The following is a 27896-nucleotide window of genomic DNA, read 5'->3' as shown; positions in this document are numbered from 1 at the left end:
TTCGTCTATATTGCCCTGCTACTCTCTCCTATCTATCCCCTCCCTGCCCCAGCTGGCTTCATTAACATTGGAATTTCCTAGGCCAGGGAGTGAAGTGCTCTGCAGGTTTTTTTTTTTTTCCCTAACCCATTCTCCTGGTCTAAGAGAAGAAGTAATTAACAATCTGGGAGAGAAAAATCCTTCCCTGACTTCTCTAAACAGGAATAATAATACACAACCAGCTCCAGCCAAGCAAAAGAGAGCCACAGTCTCTGGCTTTCATCCGTACAGGGAACCAGGTGGCTATTATACCACAAAGGCAATTCTGACAGAGATCTGACTGTAATTGTTTTAGCAAAGCAGTGGAAAGACAAGTTTTGGAGGTCTGATACCTCTACCTATTAAACAGAGCCCTCACTGATCCACAGCAGGGAACTGAGGGCTAAAGCTCCACCCTCACCACCTAGTCACCTGCTAAAGAGGTCCGAAGATAGTGACACCTACCAATCTTTAGAGGTACAAGCATTGGGTGCCTAAGGTAGAGTAGCAGAGCCCACTCACCAAAGTGCTCTGGGAATAGAGACACTCCTACCTCACTGGCACGTGGGGAAAGGCTGTCAAAATCCTGCCGCTACTAGAAACTAGTGAATAAAACCATCACCACTACTTCTCTAAGTTAATAGGTAACAGCCTACATCACACACTAGGTGACCCACAATCAGCACACCTAAGCTGATTCTATTCAAGAATAGTGAATGGACACATAGGCTCATATATCTAGTAACAGCTTAAACCAGCTGGTAGTAGGACATAAGTGATTCAAAGGCTACAACAATCAAGATAGTGCATCTAGTAGCCCATTTGAGTATACTAAAACAAAACAAAACAGGAAGATAAGACTCAGTGAGCAAATATAAAATAAATCATTACAGTATCTTATAGATGGCTCAGAGACAGCAGTTGATATCAAATCACATAAAGAAGCAGACTATGATTGCTTCTACAATTCCCCAAATTAAAGAATCAAAATCTTTCCCAAATGAAGATACAATCCTGGAGCTGCCAGATGTAGAATATAAAAAACTAACATACAGAATGTTTCAAGACATCAGGGATGACCTCAGAAATGAAATAAGGCAATCTACAGAAAAAGCCAAGGAACACACTGATAAAGCAGTTGAAGAAATCAAAAAGATTATTAAAGAACATAGTGGAAAAATTAATAAGCTGCAAAAATACATCGAAAGACAGCATTCCGAAATCCAAAAGATTAATAATAAAATTACAGAATTAGACAACTTGATAGGAAGTCAGAGGAGCAGAATCGAGGAATTGGAATGCAGATTGGGGGAATTAGAGGATAAGGCAATTGACACCAAAGAATTTAAAAAAAATGAAGAAACCCTAAGAATAATGTGAGAACCTATAAAGAGAAATAACCTAAGAGTGATTGGAGTACCTGAACAGGGAGGGATAACATAAAATACGGAGAGAATAGTTGAAGATCTGTTGGCAGAAAACTTCCCTGGCATCATGAAAGATGAAAGGATATCTATCCCAGATGCTCATCAAATACCATTCAAGATAGATCCCAAAAGAAAATCACCAAGGCATATTATCATCAAACTTGCCAAAACCAAAGATAAACAGAAAATTTTAAAAGCAGCCAGAGATAAACCAAAAGCAACCTACAAAGGAGAATCAATAAGTTCAGACTACTTGACAGAAACCATGCAGGCAAGAAGACAATAGGATGACATATATAGAACACTGAAGGAGAAAAACTGCCAGCCAAGAATCATATGCCCAGAAAACTCTCTCTCAAATATGAAGGTGAAATTAAGACATTTACAGATAAACACAAGCTTAGAGAATTTGCAAAAACCAAACCAAAGCTACAAGAATTACTAAAGGAAATTCTTTGGTCAGAAAATCAATGATATCAGATACCAGCACAACACAAGGTCACAGAACAGAACACCCTGATATCAACTCAAATATGGAAATCACAAAAACAAAATAAGATTAATTTAAAAAAGAAAAAAAATTCTTAAAACAGGGAATCATTGAAGTTATTATGTAAAAGAGCACAATAATCAAAAAAGAGGGACTAAATACAGGGGGCATAGATCTTCCATAGGGAGAGGAAAAGAAGGTGATACAGGACAATACAAGTTAGATTTTTACTTAGAAAAATAGGGATAAATATTAAGGTAACCGCAAAGAGGTCTAACAATTCCATACTTCAAAATAAAAACTAAGATAAACATGACAACTTAGCAAAAATAAATTCAACTAGTATGAAAATAAGGAACACACAATTTACAAAGAAAAACTTCTCAACACAAAAAAGTAAGTGGAAAAATGAAATTGTCAATAACACACAAAAAAGGCATCAAAATGACAGCACTAAACTCATAAAAAAAAAAAAAAGAATGTAAATGGACTAAATGCACCAATAAAGAGGCAGAGAGTCTCCGACTAGACAAAAAAAAGATCCGTCTATATGCTGCTTACAAGAGACACACCTTAGACTTACAGACACAAATAAAATAAAACTCAAAGGATGGAAAAAATATATCATGCAAACAACAATCAAAAAAGAGCAGAGTGGCAATATTAATTTCTGATAAAATAGACTTTAAAGTTAAATCCACCACAAAGGATAAAGAAGGACACTACATAATAATTAAAGTGAAAATTGACCAGGAAGATATAACCATATTAAATATCTATGCACCCAAAGACAAGGCTGCAAGATACATAAAACAAACTTTAACAGAATTGAAAAGTGAGATAGACACCTCCACAGTTATAGCAGGAGACTTCAACACACCACTTTCAGTGAAGGATAGGACTTCCAGTAAGAAGCTCAATAGAAACATGGAAGATCTAATTGCTACAATCAACCAACTTGACCTCATAGACTTATACAGAACACTCCACCCAAAAGCTGCAAAGTATACTTTTCTTTCTTGTGCACATGGAACATTCTCTAGAATAGATCACATATTAGGCCGCAAAACAAACCTTTGCGGAATCCAAAACATCAAAATATTACAGAGCATCTTCTCAGACTATAAGATCATAAAAGTAGAAATCAATAACAGAAAAATCAGGGAAAAGAAATCAAAAACTTGGAAACTGAACAATACTCTGCTCAAAAAAAGACTGGGTTATAGAAGACATTAAGGAGGAATAAGGAAATTCATAGAATGCAATGAGAATGAAAATACTTCCTATCAAAACCTCTGGGACACAGCAAAAGCAGTGCTCAGAGGTCAATTTATATCAATAAATGCACACATACAAATAGAAGAAAGAGCCAAAATCAGAGAACTGTCCCTGCAAGTTGAACAAATAGAAAACAAGCAACAAAAGAATCCCTCAGGCACCAGAAGAAAACAAATAATAAAAATTGGAGAAGAATTAAATGAATTAGAGAACAGAAAAACAATTGAAATAATTAACAAAGTCAAAAGCTGGTTCTTTGAAAAAATTAACACAGTTGATAAACCATTGGCTGGACTGACTAAAGAAATACAGGAAAAAAAAAACAAATAAAGTGAATAAGAAATGAGAGGGGCCAAATCATAACAGACCCAACTGAAATTAAAATAATCATATCAGATAACTTTGAAAAATTGTATTCTAACAAATTTGAAAACCTAGAAGAAATGGATGAATTCCTAGAAACACACTACCTACCTAAACTAACACAATCGGAACTAGAACAACTAAATAGACCCATTACAAAAAAAGAGATTGAAAAGGTAGTCAAAAACTCCCAACAAGGAGGTGAAGCCAACATGGCAGAATAAACAGACACTTCCATTGAGCCCTATTTACAACAAAGACCTGAAAAAAATAAGTGAAAAGGGTATATTTGTGACAAGCTGGGAGCCCTGAGCAACAAAGGCAAGCTTAGACAACAAACTGAGGGGCAGGGGAAGGAAGAGACTGTTCAGAAGTGGAGGGGAGTTACCGGATCTGAATCGCGGGGAGCCCTCAGACACCATTCCCGGAGCGGCAGTGGCGATGGCATGCTGGCACTAGTGTTCAGCTGCAGTTTCCTCAGGGAGAAGCAGCCAGCCACACAGCCCACTCACACCTCTGGAACCTGAGGAGAAGGGTGCTCTCAGCAAAAGCTAAGTACTTGTATATATTTTACCGCGCCTCTCCCACCCCCAACCCAGCTTCAGTGGCTGAATCCCTAGTCCTGAGATAGACCCTAATGAGCACCTGGGGCTTCCTCCCGGCCTTGGGGAAGGAAAAAATTTCCAACTGGGGGAAAAATATAATTTGCTAGCTCCATTAACTGGGGGAGCTCAGGACAAAAGCAGCTCCTGTCCAGGCATAAACTGTCCTTGGACCTTGAGCACCTTTCCCTTCTGCATGGGCCTGTGTGGGGCTATATCAGAATAGGCCCTTGTTGGCAAACTCCAACCATTTCAGCGGTGCGGTGGAGAGGTAGCTTTGACGTTTGACATTGCTTTCCTTATTAAACAAGGTCCTCACCTACCCACAACAGGGACCTAAGGACTGGTGGCTCCACTTGGGTTGCCCAGCCACCCAAGACAGAGGCTCAGGGATAACTGGTATGTCCCAGCCCTTACAACAAAAACATTGGGTGCCCATGGTCCCTCTGCAGAGCCCATCCACCAGCACGCTCTAGGCAACAGAGACGTGTATTCCTCAGAGACACTTGGGGGTCGGTTTTCAACCCCCTGCCTTGTTCGGAGTGTAACCCCCTGCTGCAATCAGATACAGGTATATACACCAATCGCTCCTGCCCCTCTAAGACTGTAGGACAGAGCCTGTACCATGCACTTGGTATCAGCTACCTGGAAACCTGAGCTTAATTCATACAAGAGAACTGAATGGACTCCTAGACTGATATACCTGACAACAGTTCTAGCCAGCTGGGGACAGGACACCAGAGCTCCAAAGGTGAAAATAATCAAGCTAGCTCACTCAAGCAACCCATAGGGGTATACCAAAACAAAACAAAGCAAGCAGCTATGACACAGTAAGCAAGCATAAACTAATACAATAACTTAGAGACGGCTTGGAGACAACAGTCAATATCGAGTCACATAAAGAAACAGGCTATGATCACCTCCACAGGCTCTCAAAACAAAGAATCCAGGGATCTTTTAGATGAAAGTGCATTCCTGGAATTACCAGATGCAGAATACATAAGTTTAATATACAGAACCCTTCAAGACATCAAGAAGGAAATGAGGCAATACACAGAACAAGCCAAGGAACACACAGATAAAGCAACTGAAGAACTCAGAAAGATTATTCAGGAACATAATGAAAAGTTTAATAAGCTTGAAAAATCCAAAGACAGACAGCAATCAGAAATTCAGAAGATTAACAATAAAATTACAGAATTAGATAACTCAACAGAAAGTCAGAGGAACAGAATTGAGCAAGTAGAAGCTAGAATTTCTGAACTTGAAGATAAATCACTTGGCACTAATGTATTTGAAGAAAAATCAGATAAATAATTTAAAAAAATGAGGAAACCTTAAGAATCATGTGGGACTCTATCAAGAGAAACAACCTACATATGGTTGAAGTACCAGAACAGGGAGGGATAACAGAAAATACAGAGAAAATTGTTGAGGATTTGTTGGCAGAAAACTTCCCTGATATTGTGAAAGATGAGAAGATATGTATTCAAGATGCTCATCGAACTCCACATAAGGTAGATCTTAAAAGAAAGTCACCAAGTAATAGTATAATCAAGCTTGCCAAAACCAAAGATAAGGAGACAATTATAATAGCAGCGAGGAATAAAAGAAATGTCACCTACAAGGGTGAGCCAATAAGAATAAGCTCAGACTACTTGGCAGAAACCACGCAGGCAAGAAGGCAATGGGATGACATATTTAAAAAACTGAAGGAAAAAAATTGCCTGCCAAGAATCATATATCCATCAAAACTGTCTCTTAAATATGAAGGTGAAATTAAGACATTTCCATATAAACACAAGTTGAGGGAATTCGTAAAAACCAAACCAAAACTACAAGAAATACTAATGGAATTTCTTTGGTTAGAAAATTAATAATATCAGGTATCGACCCAAGACTAGAACACTGGGCAGAGCAACCAGAAGTCAGCCCAGACAGAGAAAACCAAAAAAAAAAAAAAAAGGCAAGATAAAAAAAAAAAAAAAAAGTCCAGCACAGGGTAACAGTGATGTTATTATATAAAAGAAGACAACATTAAAATAATAAAAAGGGACCAAGAAATGTAATCATACACCTTCCATATGGAGAGGAAGATACGGCAATACAAAGAAATAAAAGTTAGTTATAAATTTAGAAAAATAGGGGTAAATAATAAGGTAACCACAAAGGAGACAAACTATCCTACTCATCAAAATAAAATACAAGGGAAAAATACAGACTCAGCAGAAACAAAATCAACAACAACAAATATGAGGAAAGGACAATATATAAAGAAAATCTACTCAGCACATAAAATCAAGTGGGAAAAGGAAGATGTCAACACACAAAAAAAGCATCAAAATGATAGCACTAAATTCATACCTATCCATAATTACCCTGAATGTAAATGGACTAACTGCACCAATAAAGAGACAGAGAGTGGCGGAATGGATTAAAAACAAGATCTGTCTATATGCTGCCTACAAGAGACACACCTTAGACTTAGAGACACAAACAAACTAAAACTCAAAGGATGGAAAAAAAATATCAAGCAAACAACAATCAAAAAAGAGCAGGAGTGACAATACTAATTTCTGACTAAGTAGACTTTACAGTTAAATACATCAGAAAGGATAAGGAAGGACACTACATAATGATTAAACGGACAATATACCAAGAAGATATAACCATATTAAATATTTATGCACCCAATGACAGGGCTGCAAGATACATAAAACAAACTCTATCAGCATTGAAAAGTGAGATAGACAGCTCCACAATAATAGTAGGAGCCTTCAACATATCACTTTTGGTGAAGGACAGGACATCCGGAAAGAAGCTCACAATAAATACACAGAAGATCTAAATGCCACAATCGACCAACTTGACCTCGTAGGCATATACAGAACACTCCACCCAACAGCAATCAACTATATTTTCTTTTCTAGTGCACACGGAACATTCTCTAGAATAGACCACATATTAGGTCATAAAGCAAGCCTTAGCAGAATCCAAAACATTGAAATATTACAAAGCATCTTCTCTGACCATAAGGCCATAAAAGTGGAAATCAATAACAAGAAAAGCAGGGAAATGAAATCAAATGCTTGGAAACTGAACAAAACCCTGCTTAAAAAGACTGGATTATAGAAGACATTAAGGATGGAATAAAGAAATTCATAGAATCCAATGAGAATGAAAACACTTCCTATCAGAACCTTCGGGACACAGCAAAAGTGGTGCTCAGAGGCCAATTTATATCAATAAATGCACACATCCAAAAAGAAGAAGAGCCAAAATCAAAGAACTATCCTTACAACTTGAACAAATAGAAAAAGAGCAAAAAAGAAACCCACAGGCACCAGAAGAAAAATAAAATTTTATTTTATTTTTAAAATAATAAAAATTAGAGCTGAACTAAATGAAACGGAAAACAGAAAAACAATTGAAAAAATTAACAACACCAAAAGTTGGGTTTTTTAAAAAAACTTAACAAAATTGATCAACTATTGGCCAAACTGACAAAAAAAAAAAAAAACAGAAGAGGAAGCAAATAACCCAAATAAGAAATGAGACAGGAGATATTACAACAGACCCAACTGAAATTAAAAGAATCATATCAGATTACTATGAAAAGCTACACTCAAACAAATTTGAAAAACTAGAAGAAATGGATGAATTCCTAGAAACACACTACCTATCTAAACTAACACAAACAGAGGTAGAACAGCTAAATAGACCCATACCAAAAGAAGAGATTGAAAAGGTAATTTAAAAATTACCAACAAAAAAAAAGCCCTGGTCTGGACGGCTTCACTGCAGAGTTCTACCAAACTTTCACAGAAGAGTTAACACCACTACTACTAAAGGTATTTCAGAGCATAGAAAAGGATGGAATACTACCAAATTCATTCTATGAAGCCGCCATATCCCTCATACCAAAACCAGGTAAAGACACCACAAGAAAAGAAAATTATAGACCTATATCCGAACTGGGTTTTTGGGTTATCCCTCATGAATGTAGATGCAAAAATCTTCAACAAAATTCTAGCCAATAGAATTCAACAACATATCAAAAAAATAATTCACCATGACCAAATGGGATTCATACCACATATGCAAGGATGGTTCAACATTAGAAAAACAATTAATGTAATCCACCACATAAATAAAAGACAAGAATCACATGATTTTATCAATTGATGCAGAAACGGCCTTTGACAAAGTTCAACACTCATTCATGAAAAAACTCTTAGCAAAATAGGAACACAAGGAAAATTTCTCAACATAATAAAGGGCATTAATACAAAGCCAACAGCCAGCATCACCCTAAATGGAGAGAGCCTGAAAACATTGCCATTAAGATCGGGAACCAGACAAGTTTGCCCTTTATCCTCACTCTTATTCAACATTGTGCTGGAAGTCCTAGCCAGAGCAATTAGGCTAGATAAAGAAATAAAGGGCATTTTTAGATTGGCAAGGAAGGAAAAAGTCAAAGTGCCTCTATTTGCAGATGACACGATCTTATACACAGAAAACCCTAAGGAATCCTCCAGAAAAGTACAGAAACTAATAGAAGAGTTCAGCAAAGTATCGGGATACAAGATAAACATACAAAAATCGGAGTGTATTCCTCTACACCAACAAAAAGAACATCAAAAAGGAAATCACCAAATCAATGCCATTTGCAGTAGCCCCCAAGAAGATAAAATACTTAGGAATAAATCTTACCAAAGATGTAAAAGACGTATACAAAGAAAACTACAAGGTACTGCTGCAAGAAACTGAAAGGGACCTACATAAGTGGAAAAACATACCTTGCTCATGGATAGGAAGACTTAACATAGTAAAAATGTCTATTCTACCAAAAGCCATCTATACGTACAATGCACTTCCAATCCAAATTCCAACGACATTTTTTAATGTGATGGAGAAACAAATCACCAACTTCATATGGAAGGGAAAGAAGCCCCGGATAAGCAAAGCATTACTGAAAAAGAAGAACAAAGTGGGTGTCCTCACTCTACCTGATTTTAGAACATATTTTACAGCCACAGTAGTCAAAACAGCCTGGTACTGGTACAACAACAGACACACAGACCAAAGAAACAGAATTGAGAACTCAGATATACATCCTACCATATATGAGCAGCTGATATTTGACAAAGGCCCAGTGTCAGTTAATTTGGGAAAAGATAGTCTTTTTAACAAATGGTGCTGGCATAACTGGACATCCATTTGCAAAAAATGAAACAGGATCCATACCTCACACAATGCACAAAAACTAACTCTAAATGGATCAAAGATCTAAACATAAAGTCTAAAATGATAAAGATCATGGAAGAAAAAATAGGGACAACATTAGGAGCACTAATAACAGGACATAAACAGAATACAAAACATTACTAAAAATGATGAAGAGAAACCAGATAACTGGGAGCTCCCAAAAATCCAACACCTATGCTCATCTAAAGACTTTACCAAAAGAGTAAAAAGACCACCTACAGACTGGGAAAAATTTTCAGTACAACATCTCTGACCAGCGCCTGATCTCAAAAATCTACAGGATTCTGCTAAAACTCAGCCACAAAAAGACCAACAACCCAATTAAAAATTGAGCAAAGAATATGAACAGGCGCTTCATTTAAGAAGACATTAAGACAGTTAACAGATACATGGGGAAATACTCTCGATCATTAGGATTAGAGAAATGCAAATTAAAACTACAATCAGATTCCATCTCACTTCAACAAGGCTGGCATTAATCCCAAAAACACAAAGTAATAAATGTTGGAGAGGATGTGGAGAGGTTGGAACACTTATACACTGCTTGTGGGAATGTCAAATGGTACAATCACTTTGGAAATCAATTTGGCATTTCCATAAAAAGCTGGAAATAGAACTACCATATGACCCAGCAATTGTAGAGAAATAAGAGCCTTTACACAAACAGATATATGCACACCCATGTTTATTGCAGCAATGTTTATAATAGCAAAAAGCTGGAAGCAACCAAGGTGTCCATCAACGGATGAACGGATAAATAAATTATGGTATATTCACACAATTTTTTTTTATAATCACACAATGGACTACTATGCATCCATAAAGAACAGTGATGAATCTGTGAAACATTTTGTAACATGGAGGAACCTGGAAGGCATTATGCTGAGTGAAACTAGTCAGTTGCAATAGGACAAACATTGTATAAGACCACTATTATAAGATCTTGAGAAATAGATTAAACTGAGAACACACTATCTTGTGATTACGAGACGGGAGAGGGAGGGAGGGAAAGAGTTATTTATTGATTAGATAGTAGATAAGACCTACTTTAGGTGAAGGGAAGGACAACACTCAATACAGGGGAGGTCAACACAACTGGACTAAACCAAAAGCAATGAAGTTTCCTGAATAAGCTGAATGTTTCGAAGTTCAGCAAAGCAGGGGCAGAGGTTTGGGGACTATGGCTTCGGGGTACATCTAAGTGAATTGGCAAAATAAAATCTATTTACGAAAACATTCTGCATCCCACTTTGAAGTGTGGTGTCTGGGGTCTTAAACGCTAGCAAGCAGCCATCTAAGATGCATCAATGAGTCTCCACCCACCTGGATCAAAGAAGAATGAAGAACACCAAGCTCACAAGGTGATTATAAGCACAAGAGACAGAAAGCGCTACATGAACTAGAGACTACATCATCCTGAGACCAGAAGAACTAGATGGTGCCTGTCCACAACTGATGACTGTCCTGACAGGAAACACAACAGACAACATCTGAGGCAGCAGGAGAACAGTGGGATGCAGACCCCAAATTCTCATAAAAGACTAGACTTAATGGTCTGACTGAGACTAGATGGACCCCAGGGGTCAGGGTCCCCAAAACTTCTGTTGTCACAGGACAGGAACCATTCCCGAAGTCAACTCGTCAGACATGGATTGGACCGGACAATGGGTTGGAGAGAGATGCTGATAAGGAGTGAGCAACTTGCACCATGTGTATGCTTGAGACTATGTTCGCACCTCCTGTCTAGAGGGGAGATGGGAAGGTAGAGGCGGTTAGAAACTGGCAAAATGGTCACGAAAGGAGAGACTGGAAGGAGGGAGCGGGCCAAGTCATTGGGGGAGAATAAATGGGAGTATAGAGTAAGGTGTATATAAGTTTTTGTGTGAGACATTGACTTGATTTGTAAAGTTTCACTTAAAGCACAATAAGAATTATTTTAGAAAAATGTAAACATAAGAGTTATCATATAAGGTAGCAATTCCACTCGTAGGTATATACCCAAGATAGATGAAAACAAATGTCTGCACAAAAATTACTATGTGAATGTACATTACTCATAATAGCCAAAAAGTGAAAAAAACCAAAATGCCCATCAACTCATAAATGGGTAAATAAAATGTGATATAGCCATACAATGGGATACTTTTGGGAAAAAAAAAAGAAATGAAGTTGTGGTACCTACTACACCATGGACAAATCTTGAAAACATTATGCTAAGTGCGACAATCAGTCACAAAAGACCACATATTGTACTATTCCATTTATATGATGTGTTCAGAGTAGGCAGTTCTATAGAAGTAGAAAGTAGATTAGAGGTTGCTTAGGCTGGGAATGGAGGGATGGGAAGAATGGGGAATGACAGCTAATGGGTGCAGGTTTCCTTTTGGAGGGGACAAAAATGTTCTAAAATTGTGGCGATGGTAGGACAACCCTGTGAATACACTAAAAATCATTTGAATTGTAAATTTTAAATGGGTGAATCATATGGCAAATGGATTATATCTCAATAAAGCTATTTTTAAAAAGATAAAAAAAAAAAGGCCAAAAAGCATAATCCTGAGATGATGCCTTTTGGGTAATCTGTGCACAAATTTTGCAATCTCACTAAATTTTACAATTCTTTTACACTTGATCATTTAAAGTCAAGTAAGAATATGCACTTTCTAATTCAGATTGGCATTGCTTTGGGAGAGATTTTACTTCTCGTACCTGAGTTTTCAACTCCCCCTTCTTCTTCGTTGTGTTTAAAGTATATCAATATATTTCCCGGTACGTTTCCTAAGTGGAGTAACAATGTGCTCTTAACAGGTGTTGCTGACATCCACTGAATTTTTTAAGGCTTAAGATGTGGTCAATCCCCAACCATTCACCACTTAAAATAGCTTCTCTACTAGCTTTTAAAATGTCTCACTTACTTGGATTAAAAACATATATATATATATACACACATGCACATATATATATTAATACACACTATATATAATAAATATATAAAAAGAAATATAATATATATTCAATTATATATATACATATATATAATCTTGCATGTTTTCTACAATGTTAGGTGACTGGTAAGCATACTCGTAAGTCCAGCGTACACAATCTTTCCCCAAGCATATTAATATAATCTTCCTTGAAACCAGGAAGTGTGAATTAAAATTGAAACAAGGTATAAAAACAATTTTTATCCTGGTGATCCCTCACAAAACAAAACCACCAGGAAGAAAGATTTTAAAAACTAATGCTTTCGTATAACTGTAACATTCAAATTACATTGGGGATAGCAATTTTTCTTTTTCTAACTTTAAAGTAAGAAGGTTGTATTTTATCATTATTGAGAATTTTTCATATATCAACATGGTTATATATTTCCTATTATGAGAAATATATAATAGAAGATTTTTATGGTTAGTTGCTTTTTTCAACATACAGAACAATATTGGATTGAACTATTTGGCATAAAAAAGATGCAAGTGTTAAACACATATTGTAAACATGCCTATCATGGATTTTAGAGTAACTGGTTGGTGAAAAAAATAAATGTAGCTAACTACTGACCACTACCAAAGGCTCTCTACTAGAAAATAGTTCACCAAACTAGGTACTATTACAAGACAGATCATTTGAAGAGTTTGGTACTGGGATTACGGAATACTCAAAATATCAAAACCCAAATAGTTGAAAATGTCGTAAAAGAAAGTATAATGCTGGAATAATCACACTCAGTTAAGAATGGCATTAACATATTGCAGGATCTCAATTGTTTTTCTTCCAATTTAGACACTTTTTAATGAATAGATAAATAAAACATTAGGTAGAAGAGATAATGAAAATATCATTTTTAACAGAGTAAAATATATATGTATATATTTCTCTGATTGCATAAATAGGTTGAGTAATGTTTACACACCTTTTTTAGATTTTTAAATGAACTTAATTTTTAATCCAAGGCACTTAGGTTGTAAAATCCTGTTTTATTTATTTATTTTTTCTTTCTGAAGATCATTCAAAAACAGCTGCAGCAGTATATCGACAGGGAACTGCCAGAAATTCAGGCCGCTTTCAGAAGAGGACATGAGACCAGGGATGTCATTGCTGATGTCAGGTCTATCCTGGCTGAAAGCAGAGAATACCAGAAGGATGTTTACCTGTTTTATTGACTATGCAAAGGCATTCGACTGTGTGGATCATAACAAACTATGGATAACACTGCAAAGAATGGGAATTCCAGAACACTTAATTGTGCTTATGAGGAACATTTTTATAGATCAAGAGGTAGCCATTCAGACAGAACAAGGGGATACTGATTGGTTTAAAGTCAGGAAAGTGTGTGTCAGGGTTGTATTCTTTCACCATACCTATTTAATCTGTATAAACAAAAGCTGAACAAATAATCCTAGAAGCTGGACTATATGAAGAAGAACGGGGCATCAGGATTGGAGAAAGGCTTATTAACAACCTGCGTTATGCAGATGACGCAGCCTTGCTTGCTGAAAGTGAAGAGGACTTGAAGCACTTGCTAATGAAGATCAAAGACCATAGCCTTCAGTATGGATTACACCTCAACATAAAGAAAACTAAAATCCTCACGACTGGACCAATGAGCAACATCATGATAAACAGAGAGAAGATTGAAGTTGTCAAGGATTTCGTTTTACTTGGATCCACAATCAACAGCCACGGAAGCAGCAGTCAAGAAATCAAAACACGCATTGCACTGGGCAAATCTGCTTCAAAGGACCTCTTCAAAATGTTGAAGAGCAAAGATGTCACCCTGAAGACTAAGGTGCGCCTGACCCAGGCCATGGTATTTTCAATCGCATTATATGCATGTGAAAGCTGGACAATGAATAAGGAAGACCGAAGAAGAGTTGGCGCCTTTGAATTGTGGTGTTGGTGAAGAGTATTGAATATACCATGGACTGCCAAAAGAACGAACAAACCTGTCTTGGAAGGAGTGAGGCCAGAATGCTCCTTAGAAGCAAGGATGGAGAGACCGCATCTTACATACCTTGGACATGTTGTCAGGAGGGATCGGTCCCTGGAGAAGGACATCATGCTTGGCAGAGTACAGGGTCAGCGGAAAAAAGGAAGACCCTCCACAAGGTGAATTGAAACAGTGGCTGCAACAAGAAGCTCAAGCATAAAAATGATTGTAAGGATGGCACAGGACCGGGCAGTGTTTCGTTCTGTTGTGCATAGGGTCGCTATGAGTCGGAACCGACTGGATGGCACCTAACAACAAAAAGTTTTTAATCCAAGGCATTTGGTTTGTAAAATCCTGTTTGAATAATTTTAAAACAATCATAAATTCCCAGTCTCTGAACAGTTGCCGAAAAGAGGAATACCCTCAAGGAGTTGGATTGACACAGTGGTTACAACAATGAGCTCAAGCATAACAACCATTGTAGGGATGGCGCAGGACCGGGCAGTGTTTCATTCTGTTGTGCATAAGGTCACTATGAGTCGGAACCGACTCGACGGCACGTAACAAAAACAACAAAATAAGTAAGCACCTGACATAAGAACTTTCCATGAGCCCCTAAACCAAATACTTTGGAACTCTATTTAGACACATCAACATTTTCATTCTATTTGGAAAATATAATTTATGGAGATCTACTATGTGCTCTTTGGTGAATTATTGGACAGGCATCTTGTTTAAATCTTTTCTGCCATTTTCCAAGGTACCTATTATTTATTACTCCTTGTCACATATAAGAAAAAGAAACTAAGTCTTTAAATGATTAAGTGACTTATCCAAATAGGCAATTAGTTTGTATCCAAATATGTATGACTGCAAGTCTATGTTCTTTTTATACCCTCAGTGGTGTATTATTAAAAATAGAGGAAGCAAGAGTGGAAGAAGGGAAGGAGAAGAGAGAGGAGGAGGAAGTTGGGGAGAGAAATAGAGAGAGAGAGGAGGCAAAAGTAATTTCTTCAATTAATGAAGTAATCATTAAGTGGAATTTTGAGTAAAAATTATGTGGACTGTGGTGCTGTAGTGATATTATATTAATATCAAAGTATGAATAATAAATATCCATGTAAAATTTGGATATCCATTTAATAAACTTACTACATAAAATGAAGCCCTGATGGTGCACTGGGTAAGAGCTACAGCCGCTAACCAAAACATCAATAATTTGAATACACCAACTCCTTCTTGGAAACCCTATGGGGCAGTTTTACTCTGTGTCTCCATGCATCAGAGTTGATACAAAGGCAACGGGTTTGTTTTCAGGGTGGTAACATAAAATAGTGACTATAACAAAAGATAACTGTAGTAGAAAGATCTAAATATTCCATAAATGATCATGTATTAACAGTCTCAAAAAATTCTGGAAGTTGTTATTTTTGGAATTAAGTAATGAATCTGTAATTTTTGCTGTTTGTTTATATATGTATGCTTCCCCATTCCCCATTGCCGTCAAGTCAATTCTGACTCATACTGACCCTACGAAGACAGAGTAGAACTGCCCCATAGGGTTTCCAAGGAGCACCTGGTGGATTCGATGTGCCAATCTTTTGGTCAGCAGCTTTCCATATTTTATGTTGCTTGGAAACCCTGGTGGCATAGTGGTTAAGTGCTACACCTGCTAACCAAGAGGTTGGTGGTTCGAATACACCAGGTGCTCCTTGGAAACTCTATGGGGCAGTCCTACTCTGTCCTATAGGGTCACTATGAGTTGGAATCAACGGCAGTAGGTTTTTGGTTATATGTTGCTTATGTTACATATGTGTACTCATATATAAAGTTATATATATCCATTCACATACATATATACATATATATAATGGTTAACTTTATGTGTCACCATAGCTAGGCTCCACTTCTTATTGAGGAAACAAAAAATAGTATTTGTTTTCTACCTCGCCAGTAACAAATGTGAGAGACAAAAATAGTCACTTTTTTTCCAATTTCACTGTAAGAATATACTTTTTAAGTGCATGTCCCATCACATAAAAATTAAGTGTTTCAAGGAACACAAGGAGGACAAAGAAGCATCATGAACTTCCATTTCTTTGTCACATTTGGCTCATAGTTACTACTCTACTATATATTTTCCCGGCTTTATGCTGGACGTTGTCTCGCATGATAATTTTTTCACTATCTCGAACTATGACAGGTACAAGGCTGGCATTTGATTGCAGCTAAGAATATTGATCATTTCTCACACAGGCTGGGACTTGCTCTGAGTGTTTATTGGTACAACTTTATGAGGTAAAGATAATTATTACACTCATTTTAACATGAGAAAATGAAGAACAGATAAACAAGGTAACTTGCCCAAGATTGCAGAGTGAAGAAATGGTATAGTCAGGCTTTAACTCAGAAGTCTGATTTTGGAATCTGCCTTTTAAACCATTAGACTAAAAAAAATCAGTAAACCAGTTACTGTTGAGTCAATTTCAACTCATAGAGACCCTCTGAGTGTGAGAGTAGAAGTGTGCTCCCTAAGATTTTCAATGGCAATTTTTTCAGAGGTAGATTACAAGGTCTTTCTTTTGAGGCACCTTTGTGTGGACTCAATTCTGCAACATTTTCGCTAGGAGCCCAATGGGTTAATTTTTTTGCACCACTCAGGAACTCCAATTAGACTACAAAGGAAGGGTATTTTGTGGACCGGTCAGCAAGTTTCCTCCTCTCTTCTCATAACTCCCTCACTCCCAATTGTCAGTTACTTTTTCTTATCTAGAGAAATAGCTACCTGCTTGTTTACATCCAATCTATACCCAACTTACCTACATTTTATACCCAGTGTTGCCTATCAAAGTATTTTGCTAAACAAAAGACTATCTAAGTCTTCAGAAAAGAACTATGTACATCCCCTAGAGGCAGAAGCATGAGTGAATTTTTCCCCCTTCTTCTGATACTTAGAGAAACTCTGACTTGACTATACATTTAAAATCTAGATTTCATCATTATACCTGGTCTGGCCGAAAGATGTAGGTTTAGTGATTGTCAGGTAGACAGATCTACTTGTATGTAAACCTTTCACATTTCTTCTCTGACATAGAGCAGAGAGGTGGCAGAGCATAACAAACCCTGTTGAGCATTTTGTGGGTGAAATTGATGTTAACAGCTACAGAAAAATACTGTAGATGGCACAGCTTCAAAAGATGCTTTAAGACAGAATGGAGATAATATTCCAAATGGATGCAATTTTTTAGACCTGATGTTAGAGTAAATAATCCATTATTAACTACAGTTAAATAATTTTTGAGCACAGTAGAAAATTGTGGGGTTCTAAATTTAGAACAAGAGCCTACTAGTTCTGAATTACACTTTTCTCTTTAAAAATATGGATTCAGAATAGCTCTTTTTTTCTGTCATTCAAATTATATCTGAAATACTAAGAAGCATTCCTCTTAAGGGAAGATTTGTGACTTTACATAAATGATTTCCATTCAATTAGACTAGAAACTGGCATGTATAATACAAACTTTGAATACATTAAAGAAAAAATTATTTATATAACTTAAAATTATGTTTTTAAAAATTAGCAAGTAACTCCAAGATTAGCAGTTTAAAATTTAATGTGTTGAGATAGATATACATTGTATCCAAAGAGGAAAATGAAACAAAGAGGTTTTATAGGTCATGATCATTATACACATATATAGTTCTAAGCTTCTGAAAGTGTTTCCTGGTGCTATTTATTATGTTTTCTAATGACAATTCATAAATTTCTCTGCCTCAATCTTCTTACTTATCAAATTGTAATAATGATCTTGAATGTCGTTGATCTCTCTGAGACCTAGCTTTCTCCCTATAAAACAGAATGTTGATAATTTTAGGACCTAATTTTGAGAGCTGTTGGGGCCTAGGTATTAAAGGGTGTGTAAATTTCTCCTACTGTGTCAATTAAGATGTGACTATTAATCAACTAAAAGTATAAATTGATTAAAAATATTTTATGATCCCCACCTGTTTCATTAGCCACTTTTTACTCCCCCTCTCCACTTTCAGATAAAAAGAAATAATAGCTGGAGAGGAAAGTGCTCTATCCCTTATTTCACAGGGGGTTCAAATTCTACATTGAATCCCGTTATTATTTTGCTTAATTTAGAAAAAATTTTCTATCGTGAACAAGCTGCTAACTCAATTAACTGTCCCTTTCAGTCAGATAAGATAATAAAGAATAAATACCAAATAAGAAAAGCAAGGAAGGAAGGTTTTGTTCAGTCAGATAAGATAATAAAGAATAAATACCAAATAAGAAAAGCAAGGAAGGAAGGAAAGAAGAGGAATGGAGTGAGGGAGAAAGGAAAGAAGGGAGGAAAGAAGGAAGGGAGGGAGGAAGGGACGGAGGGAGGGAGGGAGAAAGGGAGGGAGGGAGGGAGGAAGGGAGGGAGGGAGGAAGGGAGGGAGGGAGGAAGGAAGGAAGGAGGAGAGAAAGAAAAAAAACTTTGTAAATTCTAAAAATTAATTATGCAGCTCTTTATTAAGACTTATTAAATATCAGTCCCCAGGTGGTGTACACTGTTAAGCACTCCATTGTAACCAAAAGGTTGGAGCTTCAAACTCACCCAGAGGCACCCAGGAAGAAAGGCCTGGTGATCTGCTTCTGAAAAGTCAGTCATGAAAACCCTATGGAGCACAATTATATTCCTCACAAATGGGGCCGCCGTGAGTAAGAATCAACTTGACAGCAGCTGTTTTTTTTTTTTTTTTTGGTATTCAGCATCAACTAAAAAGACCAAAGAAGAGTTGATGCATTCGAATTATGGTGTGGAGAAGAATATTGAATATACCACAGACTGCCGGAAGAATGGACCCCTGGTGGTACAGTGGCTAAGAGCCTGGGTGCTAACCAAAAACTCAGCAGTTTGAATCCACCAGCTGCTCCTCAGAAACCCGATGGGGCAGTTCTACTCTGTCTTATAGAGTCACTATGAGTCAGAATCATCTTGATGGCACAGGTTCTGGCCAGAAGAATGAACAAATCTATCTTGAAAGAAGTACAGCCAGAATACTCCTTAGAAGCAAGGATGGCGAGACATCCTCTTACTGTATTTTATGCAAATAACCATACCTTACACATTTGTCAACTGTGTCCTCCCCCACCAAAGTATTTTCCTCAGCACACTATGTTAATTTTTTGAGGTAACAAAATTAGCATAGCACACTTACTTACAAAAACACCCGTGGGGGTGGTGGGGGCAGGTTGGCAAACAAAAGTAGAAGCCATGTGTTATTTGCTTAAAAATACAGTACTTTGGACATGTTATTAGGAAGCACCAGTTCCTGGAGAAGGACATTATGCTTGGTAAAGCAGAGGGTCAGCAAAAAAGAGAAAGACTCTCAAGGAGATGGACTGACACAGTGACTGCAACAATAGGCTCAAACATAGCAATGATTGTGAGAATGCCACGGAATTGGGCAGTATTTTGCTCTTTTGTACGTAGAGTCATTATGAATCAGAACTGACTCTACAGCACCTAATAATAACACCAACAAATTTGCCAAACACTGAGTATGCTTTTAACTTGTCTATTAAAAAAATAACAAAACAAAACAACACCATCAAAAATCAAACTCATTGACTTCAAGTCAATTCTGACTCATAGTGAACCTACAGGACAGAGTACAACTACCCTAGGTGGTTTCCAAGGAGTGGCTGGTGAATTCAAACTACTGACCTTTCGGTTTGCATCCAAGCTCTTAACAACTGCGCTACCAGGGCTCTGTCTATAAGGATAATAATCAATATTTATGGTGTCTTCATTATATCTCAGGTCATAGCGACCCTATAGAACAGAGTAGAACTGCCCCTATCTCAGGTACTTTCTAAAATTACTTTTTGTGTATTTATCCCATCATTATTCCCACTTCTCAGATGTGAAAACTAAAATGAGGAGAGGTAAACTGCACAAGTTCATAAGGCTTCTAAGAGGTAGAACCAATAAATAAACCCAGACAAATTGTCTTTAAAACCATACTGTTAAGCACCATTCTCTACTACCTATACAAAGAAATCTATTACATATGCAATTTGAGATCAGCAGGAAGTTTTAAAATATTTTTAAAGAAGATATCATGAATCCCATAATTAATCCACACATTCATTCACACTAGGTGCCCACTCGATAGTACCTAACAACATTCATTCATATATTTACATATATTATCATTTTTAGTTATTAAAGACTTGAGTTTTTAGATTTCCAAATCTATGTTATAACTTTTAACTGAGAAAAATTAAAAACTTTGTACAGCTCCTTATATCAACTTATGCCATGATCACATTGGCTGAGGTACACAGCTATAATATATATCAATATTTTTTTTCCTAATTCAGTGTATTTTCCTCCCTCATCCAGAATCACCAACCTATCAATTTAATACTATACGTACAAATGTTATAGAAATGTGTCCTGTGGAATTTCCACAACAAGCTCACCCATCATATTTAGAATTTAACAAGGCTTTATTTTTCATCCTCTGTGTTTTCTTGGGGAAAAAAATTTGATTTAAAATCACAAAATGAAATCTATTCGTTTACTTAATTGTATATATAACCAATGCATGCATTTATTGTATTCCCTAAAGACATTCATTTGTAACCAAATAAGACACAGTTTTCACAAACATTCAAAGTTGTTTTATAACACCCAGCCCAATCAAATATGTACTAAGGAAAAAAAAAAAGAGACAAGTTGCAAGAATCCAGAAGTCATTTTATTTCTATGAAAAACTCTTCCACATGTGACTGTCAAACATGTAGATTTTTTTCAAAAAGAAATGACACAAGAAAGGAGATTTCAGAGTGGAGAGTAAGATGTAAAATAATTGTGACCACAAGTGTATGAAAAAAAATTATACCAATTAATACTTTAGATTCATGCATGACTTAATTGCCTAGCATTTTCTAAAGGTTAAAGGATATCTTGATTAAAAATTATTTCTCTGGAATGTGTTCTAGAACCTCAAAGAAAAAGAAAATAAGGCTTCAGGATGGATATTTGTGCTAAATAAAAAATAAATCCTTCTGAAAGAGCTCTCTGCCTCCTTGAAGTATGCTAAGCCATTAGTTTATTCTGGTACATGAGACAGGATGTAACATATAAAATCTTCTTGTCATTACTTCTTGTCACTTCTGTCATTTTCTTAGGAGGTGTCCTACTAGGAACCACCATGTTGCAGTTAAATCTACCAAGGCACATATGGGAAAAAATGATACATTTCTTAGTATCATTATCTGTTCTCTCCAGTCTTTGCATATTTTTATTCTTCTTTTTCTTTTCTTTTTATATTCAAACCAAAGTTGTGTCATCTACAAAATTATATGCTCTTTCTTGAAGTACTAATATTTATCTAAGATGACATTTGGCAGTTCAATTCCAAATTTTCATTATTCCTAAGAATGAATATGGCCCCTCCAATAATTGTAATGTTAAGCTGAACAGGAAGCTGCTAGATTTAATTTTATAATTATTTAAACTTATACATGTCAATTTTTTTTCTCAACAAACAGAAGTGATAGCTAATACCTGTAGATTTAGAGGAAACGCACTTGAAAGTACTTGTTATTCTATGACTCAGAAAGTTCCTTTAATTTACTAAAGTGATTACTGGGATTCTAGAATTCAGCTCCCAAAACAATACAATTATCTCACTTTCTGTAAATTTTCTCCTGTATTTAATCAGTAGAATTTAGTCTTTTATAGATTATATGTTTTGAATTGGGTACATAAATGTACTATTGATGTTTTTTGCCAGGCACACTAATGCAAAAACAAACAAAAATGGAAGTCAAGGCAAAATTAAACAGTAATTTTTTTTTTTGGTTTTGTTTTTGGAAATGCTTCATTTTCATCTGAGTAAAAACACATTTGATTTGTCCACAGGCACAATTTTGAATCTGATTACCAAGGGATTAAAGAAAAATGGCAACAATTAATTTAAGAAAAAATGTTCCCCAGAGCTTCAAAAAGAAGTATGAGAAATGTCAGTGGGGTGATTTGGTTATATTTTAGCTTCAGAAAGACCATTTGATGACTTATGTCAAGTAAAAACTGAACACCTAAGACTAGAACAATAATAATGACATATAGCATGATAGAGGTATGATTAGGAAAACAAACAACAAAAACTCTGTATTTTCACTATTGAAAAGACTCATTATTAATTAAATTTAAAGTGAGGAAGAACAAGAATCAGCCAAAGTGACTTCCAGATCTTTATCTAAGGGAACTTTAGATATGGTAGTATCATTGAGTGAAAATGGGAAAAAAAATGGAGAAAAAAAGGACGAGGTTTGATGTGCTAACTAGAAACAGAATGTAATACATGAGGTAACATATGGAAATACAATAGTCATTTTAGGGGGTAGAGCTTAACATTAATGATTAAGAATATGCACAATGGAGTAATGTTGGATTTAATCCCTAGCTCTCTTTCCAGCTCTGTTGATGGGCATATTGTTTAATTACTCTGTAACTCACTTTCCTCATCCATAAAATATGACTCGTGATAGCCCACCTCAAAAGAAGTTCTTATCTAGATTAACGGAGATAATTCACAGAAAGCATATAAAGCTCAGTATCTGAATATAGAAAGTATGTAATGATTACTAGTTAATAAAGCTAATATGAGAAGTCTGAATTTGAAATACATATTTTGGAAATTTAACATGTGAGTGAAATTATAGCCAAGAAGTTGGATGAGATAATGCAGAGAAAATATGTAGAATGAGACAAGGAGATAATTTTTCCTTTATTGGTTATTTTTTTTTATCCTCCTTCTTTCTTTCTTACTGTCTTTCCCTCCTTCCTTTCTTCTTATTCTTCCTCCCTAATTTCCTGTTTAATTAAGAATTAGTGAGGTGGAGACAAGATGGTGGAATAGACAGACACTTCCGGCAAGCCCACTTTGCAACAAAGACCCGAAAAAACAAATGAAACAAGCATGTTTATGACAAGCTAGGAGCTCTGAGCATAAAAGGCAAGCTTAGAAAATGAATAGAGGGGCAGGGGGAGGAAGAGATGGTTCAGAAGCGAGAGGAGTTAACAGAACTGAATTGCAGGAAGCTCTCAGGCACCATTCCTGGAGCCGTGGCGGTGGGCTGATACTAGTGTTCAGCCGCAGTTTCCTCAGGGAGAAGCAGCCAGCCATACAGCCTACTCACACCTCTGGAACCAGAGAAGAATGGCACTCTCAGCAAAAACTAAGTACTTGCTTATACTTTACCTAGCCCAAACACCCCCAAGCCAGCTTCAACAGATGAATTCTCTGGACCTGAGATAGTCACTGCTGAGCACATAGAGCCATCCTCTCGGCCTTGGAAAAGGAAAAAAATTGCAGTTGGGGGAGAAGATCATTTGCCAGCTCCACTAACCAGGGGAGCTCAGGACAGAAACAGCTCCTGTCCAGGCATAAACAGTCCGTGGACTATGAGCACTTTTGTGTGGGCCTATTTCAGGAGAATAGGCCCTTGTTGGAAGACTCCAACTGTTTCAGCCGTGTGGTGGAGAGGTGGGTGTTTGATGTTTGACATTCCTTTGCCTATTCAACAGGGTCCTCACTTACCCACTTAAAGGGCCTAAAGACCGGTAGCTCCACTAAGGTCATCCAGCCACCCGTGACAGGGGTCCAATGATAATTGATACCTCCCAGACTTTACTGCCAAAAACATCGGGTGCCCATAGTCCATCTGCAGAACCCACCCACCTGCGTGATCTAGGGAACAGGGATGCACTTTCCTCAGAGACACTTGGGGGTCAGTTCTCAGACCCCTCCCTTGTTCAGAGTGTGACCCCCTGCTGCAATCAGATACTGGTACATGCACCAATCACCCTAGCCCCTCTAAGACTGCAGGACAGAGCCTTTACCAAACATTTGATGATCAGCTATCTGCACAAATAAGCTAAATTCACATAAGAAAGGTAAATGTACTCCCAGACTGATATACCTGATAACAGCTCTAGCCATTTGGAGACAGGATGTCAGAGCTCCAAAGGTGAAAATAATGAAGCTAGCTCACTCAAGCAACGCATTTGGGCATATCAAAACAAAACAAAGCAAGAAGCTATAACACAGTAAGCAAGCATAAACTAATATAATAACATATAGATGGCTCGGAGACAACACAAATTATCAAGTCACATAAAGAAACAGACCATGATCACCTCAACAAGCTCTCAAGACAAAGAATCCAGGGATCTTCTAGATGTGAGTGCCTTCCTGGAATTACCAGAGGCAGAATACAAAAGATTAATATACAGAACCCTTCCAGACATCAGGAAAGAAATGAGGCAATACACAGAAAAACCTAAGGAACACACAGATAAAGCAATTGAAGAAATTGGAAAGATTATTCAGGAACATATGAAAAATCTAATAAGCTAGAAAAATCCATAGACAGACAGCAATCAGAAATTCAGAAGATTAACAATAAAATTACAGAAGTAGACAATTCAATAGAAAGTCAGAGGAGCAGAATTGAGCAAGTAGAAGCCAGAATTTCTGAACTTGAAGATAAATCCCTTGGCACTAATATATTTGAATAAAAATCAGATAAAAAAATGAAGAAAACTTAAGAATCATGTGGACCTCTATCAAGAGAAATAACCTATAAGTGACTGGAGTACCAGAATAGGGAGGGATAACAGAAAATACAGAGAGAATGGATGAAGATTTGTTGGCAGAAAACTTCCCTGATATCGTGAAAGATGAAGAAGATATCTATCCAAGATGCTCATCGAACTCCACATAAGGTAGATCTTAAAAGAAAGTCACCAAGACATACTATAATCAAACTTCTCGAAACCAAAGATAAAGAGAGAATTTTAAGAGCATCGAGGGATAAACAAAAAGCCACCTACAAAGGAGAGCCAATGGTTTCTCCTCGGCAGAAGCCATGCAGGCAAGAAGGCAATGAGATGACTTATTTAAAAAATTGAAGGAAAAAAATTTCCAGATGAGAATCAGATGTCCAGCAAAACTGTCTCTTAAACATGAAGGTGAAATTACGACGTTTCCAGATAAACAGAAGTTTAGGGAATTCATAAAAACCAAACCAAAACTACAAGAAATACTAAAGGGATTTCTTTGGTTAGAAAATCAGTAATATCAGATATCAACCCAAGACTAGAACACTGAGCAGAGCAATCAGAAGTCAACCCAGACAGGGAAATCAAAAAAAACAAAGCAAGATTAAAACAAAAACAAAAAACTAGGTAACAGTGATGTTACTATATAAGAGAAGAGAACAGTAAAACAATAAAGAGGGTCTAAGAATTGTAATCATAGATCTTGCATATGCAGAAGAAGACACGGCAGCACAAAGAAATAAAAGCTAGGTTTATATTTAGAAAAATTGGGGTAAATGCTAAGGTAACCACAAAGGAGACAAACTATCCTACTCACTAAAATAAATTACAAGAAAAACATAAGAGACTCAGGAGAAACAAAATCAACAACAACGAATAAGATGAAAGGACAATATGTAAAGATAATCTATTCAGCACATAAAATTAAGTGGGAAAAAGAAACTGACAGCAGCACACAAAAAAAGACATCAAAATGATAGTACTAAATTTATACCTATTCATAATTCCGCTAAATGTAAATGGACTAAATGCACCAATAAAGAAACAGAGAGTGGCAGAATGGATTTAAAAACATAATCCGGTTATATGCTGCCTACAAAAGACACACATTAGACTTAGAGACACAAACAAACTAAAACTCAAGGGTGGAAAAAAATATATCAAGCAAACAACAATCAAAAAAGAGCAGGAGTGGCAATATTAGTTTCTGACAAAATAGACTTTAAAGTTAAATCCATCAGAAAGGATAAGGAAGGACACTATATAATGATGAAATGGACAATATACCAAGAAGATATAACCATATTAAATATTTATGCACCCAATGACAGGGCTGTAAGATACATAACACAAACTGTATCAGCATTGAAAAATGAGATAGCTCCACAATTACAGTAGGAGACTTCAACACACCACTTTCGGTGAAGGGCAGGACATCCAGTAAGAAGCTCAATAGAGACACAGAAGATCTAAATGCCACTATTGACCAACTTGACCTCGCAGGCATATACAGAACACTCCACCCAACAGCAACCAAGTATACTTTCTTTTCTAGTTCACACAGAGCATTCTCTAGAATAGACCACATATTAGGTCATAAAGCAAGGCTTAGCAGAATGCAAAACATTGAAATATTACAAAGCATCTTCTCTGACCATAAGGCCAGAAAAGTGGAAATCAATAACAGAAAAAGCAAGGAAAAGAAATCAAACACTTGGACACGGAACAATATCCTGCTCTAAAAAGACTGGTTTATAGAAGACAAGAATGGAATAAAGAAATTCATGAAATCCAGTGAGAATGAAAACACTTCCTATCACAGCCTTTGGGACACAGCGAAAGCAGTGCTCAGAGGTCAATTTATATCAATAAATGCACACAGAGAAAAAGAAGAAAAGGCCAAAATTAAAGAATTATCTTTACAACTTGAACAAATAGAGCAACAAAAGAAACCATCAGGCACCAGAAGAAAACAAAAAATAAAAATTAGAGCAGAACTAAATGAAATAGAAAACAGAAAAACAATTGAAAGAATTAACAAGACTAAAAGCTGGTTCTTTGAAAAAATCAACAAAATGATAAACCAGTGGCAAAACTGACAAAAGAAAAACAGGAGAGGAAGCAAATGACCCAAATAAGAAATTAGATGGGTAATATTACAGCAGATCCAACGGAAATTCAAAGAATCATGTCAGATTGCTCTAACAAATTTGAAAACCTAGACGAAATGGATGAATTCCTAGAAACACATTACCTACCTAAACTAACACAAACAGAGGTAGAACAACTAAATAGACCCGCAACAAAAGAAGAGATTGAAAAGGTAATCAAAAAACTCCAAAACAGAAAAAGCCCTGGCCTGGACAGCTTCACTGCAGACTTCCACCAAACTTTCAGAGATGAGTTAACACCACTACTACTAAAGGTATTTCGGAGCATAGAAAAGGAAGGAATACTCCCAAACTCATTCTATGAAACCATCCTATCCCTGACACCAAAACCAAGTAAAGACACCACAAAAAAAGGAAATTACAGACCTATATCCCTCATGAACTTAGATGCAAAAAATCCTCAACAAAATTCTAGCCAATAGAATTCAACAACATATCAAAAAAAAATTCAGCATGACCAAGTGGGATTCATACCAGGTATGCAGGGATGGTTCAACATTTAATGTAATCCATCACATAAATAAAACAAAAGACAAGAATCACTAGATTTTATCAACTGATACAGAAAAGGCTTTTGACAAAGTGCAACACCCATTCATGATAAAAACTCTCAGCAAAATAGGAATAGAAGGAAAATTCCTCAACAAAATAAAAGGCATTTATACAAAGCCAACAACCAACATCATCCTAAATGGAGAGAGCCTTAAAGCATTCCCCTTGA

Source organism: Loxodonta africana, chromosome 11 (genome assembly GCF_030014295.1).
Source record: "Loxodonta africana isolate mLoxAfr1 chromosome 11, mLoxAfr1.hap2, whole genome shotgun sequence".
Classification (NCBI taxonomy): Eukaryota; Metazoa; Chordata; class Mammalia; order Proboscidea; family Elephantidae; genus Loxodonta; species Loxodonta africana.
Note: the sequence above shows the minus strand (reverse complement) of the source record.